The sequence below is a fragment of the Gekko japonicus genome, unplaced genomic scaffold (genome assembly GCF_001447785.1).
Source record: "Gekko japonicus isolate JY-2015 unplaced genomic scaffold, Gekko_japonicus_V1.1 scaffold4506, whole genome shotgun sequence".
NCBI lineage: Eukaryota > Metazoa > Chordata > Lepidosauria > Squamata > Gekkonidae > Gekko > Gekko japonicus.
Window position 1 is genome coordinate 29,468 of NW_015176109.1, and position 6,966 is coordinate 36,433.

At 50.2% G+C, this 6,966-nt stretch overlaps 1 protein-coding gene across 1 annotated transcript in view; it reads right to left on the reverse strand.

Annotated features, from left to right (window-relative positions):
- Positions 1 to 6,966, reverse strand: part of LOC107123513 (nascent polypeptide-associated complex subunit alpha, muscle-specific form-like) — a 61,060-nt gene that overhangs the window by 18,783 nt on the left and 35,311 nt on the right. The gene's annotated exons all lie outside the window — the stretch shown is intronic.

Genomic DNA, 6,966 nt, shown 5'->3' on the forward strand with positions numbered 1-6,966 from the left:
CATGCACACGGATTCAGGCAACAAGGGCCGCCCTCATCCAAACTGGAAAAGCGGGAGACTTTGCTAAAGCAGAGCAATGAAGATGAAGGATGGAGGAACCGGGCAGAATGAAGAGAACCACATGGAGGCATGGAAAGACAAACCAGGCAGGCATGAAAAAGGCTTCCCCAATGTCACCTCCCCCCAATGCCCCAGAGTCACCCACCACCACGTGCCCCTACAGTTCACCGGCTCCCCACCCCCCCCCCCCCACCCCACCCCCCTTTTGGACACCAAAAGGTGTCCACACCAGTCACCCCCTCCCTAAAAAAGACTGTGTGTTCCTTGGACAGAAACATTCTCATACAGGCAGAACTCCTGGCATGTTCAGAGGTTAAGCTGAACTGTATCACACTGAAAACACTGAGCTCTTTAATGCACTATTCATGAAATACATTACTCCCATTTTAAAACATTCTTGAAAATGTCCATGTCCATAGTATATATGGAAATTTTTACCTAATGCTAAGGATTGTCTTAAATTAAAAAGTGTCATCCTTCCATTTGGAGTAAAGCCTAGTCTTCCATTTCACTTACTCCAAAAGGAAAGGCTATCGAGGGCTGGTGTGGTGTAGAGGTCAAAGCATCAGACTAGGACCTACGAGGACCAGATTCGAATCCCTTGCTGCCCCCATGGAAGCCCCCCAGATAAACTTCGGTTGGTCACAACCAGTGTTCCCTCTAAGCTGAGTTAGTGTGAGCTAGCTCACGGTTTTTTAGCCTCCAGCTCACACATTTTTGTCTTAGCTCAGGAAGGATGGCTCCAGAGTAAATGTATGTATGCAGTAGCCAAATTGTTCGCTCACAACTTTAGTGCCAGTAGCTCACAAAGTGGAATTTTTGCTCACAAGACTCCACAGCTTAGAGGGAACATTGGTCACAACCTCTCAGCCTGGCCTCCCTCACAAGGTTGTTGTGAGGATTACGTGCAGGAGGGGGGGACGATGCGAAAAGCCATTCTGAGCCCCCCATCAAGGAGAAAAGTGGAATATAGATTTTTTAAAAGCAAAACAATAAATATCATCGGAGTCTCTTCAGTGTTCCCCCAAATCTCTCCGTTTTCCCAATGAAAAAATCGAGACAGTTCTGGTTCCCCCCCCCACACACACACACACTATACAATGAATGAATGAAGGAAATGCTTTTAAAGACAAGCCTCCAAGAACACTTATTTTAAAAATCTACAGTGAGGTGCCATCAGCAAACTGGTAACTACCACCACCACCACCACTCAGTCTTTGGTCAATTTCACCCAGTGGTGTCACATAAATATTGGAAAGTGGGGTGACAGCAACCGATCCTGCAGAACACCACAGGTCACATGCGAGAGCTAACAACAACCCTCCGAAGACAGCCCATTGAAGACTTAAACCGCTCAAGCGCTGCCCCTTTAAGGCCCACCTCCAAAGAACTGAACAGCACCAGCTGACCAATGGTCCCAAAGGCCACGCAAGCCAAAGAGGACACGTTCCCTTTCTATCCAACTGCATGGGGAGGCTGTCCAGAGCCAGGCACAGCGCCTGCCTGAAGAGGATCAGAGGGAGATCTTTCACCCAGGAAACTGTGGGGCTGCTGGTGCAGCCGCTACCCTCTCCCTGCCAGGAAGGCATTAATGGGCTTCATCAAGGGGACGCTCACCCTATCCCTGCAAGATTTTAAAAGCTGGGGAAAGCCTGACGCCCAGGCCCTCCGTCAACAGCGGTCAGAGGTCACACGCTGAAACTATCCACCAGAGGAACAAAGACCAGGCAGTGCTCTGAACACTCGGACTACTTGGCCACCCCCCCAAACTGGCATCTTAAACTGGAGCAGAAAAATCACCAGATTAAAAAAAACTCTACTGCCGGCAGCCAAGTAACTTTGGAACTCCAGGCTTACTAGAGTCAGTTGTCAAATTACCCTGAACAAGCAGGCTGGGTGGGATTCGGTGGGCAGGGTAGCTGGGAAGCACAATTTTGTGACACCTGTCGCCGCCCCCACCTCCTTGACCCTTGTTGCGCCTCCCCCCCATGAGACTCATATCTTTTTGCACCCCAAGGTGCTCTGGCCGTCTGAAATCCATTCCTGTTGGTATCAAGGCAGGGTCTCTAGCTTAAGGCACACATGTTGCCAGGCGCTTTCAAGAGAAAACAGGCCGAGTACCTGAGAATTCCAGAGGCCCGTTGATCAAGGACCTTCATGTTTGACCCGCCAGAGCTCCTCACGTCCAGACCCGTGACCCAGGTTGACAGAACCACCCCCAGAGCCTCCTCCACGTCCCCCTGGTGATTCAATCATCAACTCCATCCTGGACCACTGCCAGCAGCTCTGAGTCACATCTGCCAGCCCTGCTAATTCAATCACTTGCAGCCGGGCACATCTCCGGCCACCATTTACACCACCCGGGTCATCTTCCCTGGTTCCCCTGACAACAGGAAGCTTCAACTGCCCTGCAACTGCTGGGGGGGGGGGGGGCCTCGGGCCCTAAAGCCGCACCAATCACAGTTTGAAGTCAAATTCCACCAACGGGCAGCTGGATCCTGTCCTTTTGGCCCAGCAGCACTGCAGATCTGGTCGTGCACCCAGTTCCGCTGATAGCAGCATTTCTCCGATTTGCATCCAGGTAAATCCAGGTGCGTAAGACACCCCCCCCCCCAACAAGCCCTCCATTTTCGTAGCTGGCTTCTGTTCCTGAGCCACCTTCTACTGGTGAAACCACAGGATCTCCACCCTGGGCCGGCTCTCTCACTTTCTCCCCCTCCTGCTTCCCTCCCCAACTTTAACCATCCTGTCTTCTCACGCACTCCCCACCTCTTAGCTTCCCTTCTCAGTCGCTCTCTGCCCCACCATCGGCTGGCCTCCCGCACAGCACCCTCCCCTTCTTCTTCTTCTTCTTCCAAAAATCCGTTCCCGCTTATTCCTCTTGGACCCTTTCTGGGCACCCCACTGGTTTTCTCTGGACTAGCCACGTGGGAGACACAAAGTTTGGACTAAAAGTGACTTTTAAGTGGGTATTCGGATTTGAGGAACACAATCGAGCACCAGGATTTTTAAATGTACATTCTTTACAGTCCGCCTTCCCTCCCAGGGACTCAAGGCAGATTATGCAGAGGGAGTCAAGACAATCTAACAAGGTGGGACATTCAACAAACACTGAAACAGGATTTGGGTTACGGAACCAAGCAGAAGCCTCAGCAACAGAACCGACGCAAAGCAGAAGTGTTAACAGGACACATTGAACGGCGCAAAATTGCACAGGGAGGATCCAGCCCACGGCAAACTAGACAGAGCCGTACAGACCACAGTCTCCAGTAATTTATCCAAGTGACTCTGTGAAGCCTTTTGCACAGGGCTGCTACCCCCGACTGCCTGCATAGAAAAACCCTCTTGAATAATTCCGTTTTGCATCGTTTGTGGGAAGCCGGGTGAGTGGGAGCCTTCCTGGCCTCCTCCGGCAGGCCATTCCACGAGGCGGGGGGGGGGCACCACAGAGAAGGCACGTCTATGGACAATTGTTGACCCATTTGTGGGTTGGCACCTGCAGAAGACCCTGCCAGGATGAGCGGCGCCGTCGTGGCAGAGCATAAGGGGAGAGAGAGGGACTCGCACATCTGAGGGTCATGAAGGGCTTTGCGTGTCATGCTTCTCACTGGAGTGCCACATGACACTGGGCTGCCATATCGCTGCCTCGGAACAGTCCGGCCTCCCTGCCCGGCACTTCCACTGTCCTGCGGTCATCCCCCCCCCCCCCCCCGCATTCTGTACTTTGGACAGGGGGACGGGCTAGGTGCCTGCCTCCCCTCCGTGGGAGACTTACTGCACCAGGATGGAGGTCGTGTACCCAACAGGCTCAAATGACCCCTTCTTCCGAGGCCCCGACCTTTCTGAGCCGAGGGGCACCTTTGGGATTCTGACACAGAAGGGTGGGCGTGGCCGTAAAATGGCTGCCACAGGAGGAGACGCCCACCACGCACGGGCAGGGGCTGAGCGGATGCAGAACTCTTCAACCTTTTAGGGCAGGAGGCCTTTTAAAATGAAGGTATCGTTTAAAAACACTGCCTTGCATGCATGCAGCTTACCTTCCGTCATGCGGTGAGGCCGCAGCTGCTGCTGAACCAACGTTTTTAAATAAATAAATAAATAAAAGAATCTGCCCAGCCAATCAGATCTCCGAGGGCCAATCGAAAGCCCTGCTGGGCGAAGCCCGACATGGCCCCTCCCCCTTCCTCAAAAAACTTGGCAGGCACCAGGAAAGGAGTCGGCGAGTGCCATGGTGTCCGCTCTTCACGTGTGGTGGGGGGGGCGTTCTTCAGGGGGGCCGGTTCGGGGGCAGCACCCTCCAGTCACTCCGTCACATGCTCTGTCAGATCCAGTGCCAGATTCCCAGAGACATCACTCATTACATCGCCCAGCTCAGTCAGTTAAAACACTCAAGTGTGGGAGGGGACGCCGGGAAGCGATCCCATCTCGACTGCGGCAAGGAATGTGCCACAGGGGTTAACTGAAGTCGGGCAGCAGCATTATCAGAATGTTCCAGGAAAAGGAGCGCCGAACCAAGCACGGAGCAAAATAACAGACAACTGGTGCAGTGGGAGAGCCAGTTTTAATAGACTCTGAGACCCCTACGCTTTTCGCATATGCTTCACCAGGGGAATACTGTAGTCTGAAGTCCCACGTTTTTGCTCAGACACTGTCGCTGCACATTAAAGTTAATTCTCCTGCTCCACCAATTGTCTCTTGCTTCTTGTTCAGCCCGGCAAGCCAAGTCCATCGTGTAATTTTGGAATCTGCAGTCCTGGGGAAGGTAAAAGCTGTACGCAGTCAGACATACAGGTTGGACTTCCAGAAAGCAAATTCTGACAAAGTTATGCTGCGTAGAATCCCATGGTCAGAATTAGTCAAGGAGAAGGGAGTTCAAGAAGGGTGGGAGTTTCTTAAAAGTGAAATACTGAAGGCACAATAAAAATGATTCATATCAGAAGGAAAAATGGGAGGAGCCTAAAGAAGCCAAGGTGGCTCCACAAACAGCTTTCTAAAGACCTGGGAAATAAAAAAGACTCGTTCAGAAAGTGGAAGGGGGGCCTCAGAACCAAGGATGAACATAAACAAATAACCAGGGCTTGCAGAGAGAGAGTTAGGAAAGCTAAAGCTCAGTGTGTCCTTAGGCTAGCGAGAGAGGCGAAAAACAACAAAAAAAGGGTTCCTTCCTTATGTTCAAAGTAAGAAAAAGAGCAAGAACATGGTAGGCCCATTGCAGGGACAGGAAAGTGAAATTGTAACAGGTGATGAAGAGAGGGCAGGACGGCTGAATTCCGACTTTTCCTCAGTCTTCTCTTGCGAGGGAGGTGGTGCTCAACATGGCAAAAACAGAACACATGATGAGGGAAGGGAGTTGCAGCCTAGGATCGACACAGGGGTAGTACATAAACACCTAATTTCTTTAAATGAAACAAAGTCTTCAGGGCCAGATGAACTGCATCCAAGGGTACTAAAAGAACTCGTGGATGTAATTTCTGAACCTCTGTCCATTATTTTTGAGAATTTTTGAAGAATAGATGAGGTGCCAGAAGAATAAAGGTAAAGGTTTCCCTTCCTCAAAAGCTAGTTGAATCCAACTCTAGGGGGCAGTGCTCATTTCCGTTTCCAAGCTGAAGAGTCAGCGCTGTCCGAAGATGTTTCCAAGGTCATGTGGCTGGCATGACTAAACACCAAGGCACACGGAACGCTGCTACCTTCCCACCAAAGTGGTACCTATTTATCTACTTGCAATTTCTTACTTTCGAACTAGGGCCAGAAACGGGAGCTCACTCCGTCACATAGCACTAGGGTCTCGATCTGCCTAACTACAGACCTTCCAGTCTGCAGCTCAGAATCTTAACCTAGATTGGAGGCGAGCAAATGTTGTATCCATCTTCAAGAGGGGGAAAAAGGAGGATCCGGGTAAATACCGACCCGTCAGCTTGACGTCTATACCTGGGAAAGTTTTTGAACAAATCATCAGACAGTCCATGAGCATTTAGAAAGTACGGCTGTGATTACTAAGAGCCAGCATGGGTTTCTCAACAACAAGTCATGTCAGGCTAACCTTGCTGGATCAGGGGAATGCTGTAGACATAGTTTATCTTGATTTCAGTAAGGCTTTTGATAAGGTTCCACATAATATTCTTGTTCACAAATTGGAAAAATGTGGTTTGGATCCTAAGACTGTTAGGTGAATCTGTAAAAAGTGGAGTGCCTCAAGGATCTGTCCTGGGACCTGTTTTGTTCAACAACTTTATCAATGATTTGGATGAAGGGATAGAGGGAATGCTTATTAAATTTGCAGATGATACTAAATTGGGAGGGGTAGCAAATACAGAATAATCTTGACAGGCTGTGAAACTGGGCTAAAACAAATAAAATGGATTTCACTGGGGATAAATGTAAAGTTCTGTATTTAGGTAGGAAAAATCAAATGCATAATTATAGATTGGGGAAGACTTGTCGTGGCAGTAGTATGTGCAGAAAGGATCTAGGAGTCATAGAATCATAGAATGTTAGAGTTGTAAGGGACCTCGCAGGTCATCTAGTCCAACCCCCTGCACTCCGCAGGAGCATAGCCAAAAGAGAGCCCTACATACCTACAACATACCCGAAAGATGGTCATCGTGGCAGTAGTATGTGCAGAAAGGATCTAGGAGTCATAGAATCATAGAATGTTAGAGTTGTAAGGGACCTCGCAGGTCATCTAGTCCAACCCCCTGCACTCCGCAGGAGCATAGCCAAAAGAGAGCCCTACATACCTACAACATACCCGAAAGATGGTCATCCAGCCTCCACTTGAAAACGTCCAGCGAAGGAGCATCCACCACCTCCCGAGGCAGACTGTTCCACTGCTCAACCACTCTTACAGTTAGGAAGTTTCTCCTGATATTTAGCCGGTATCGACTCCCTTGTATTTCCCACCCA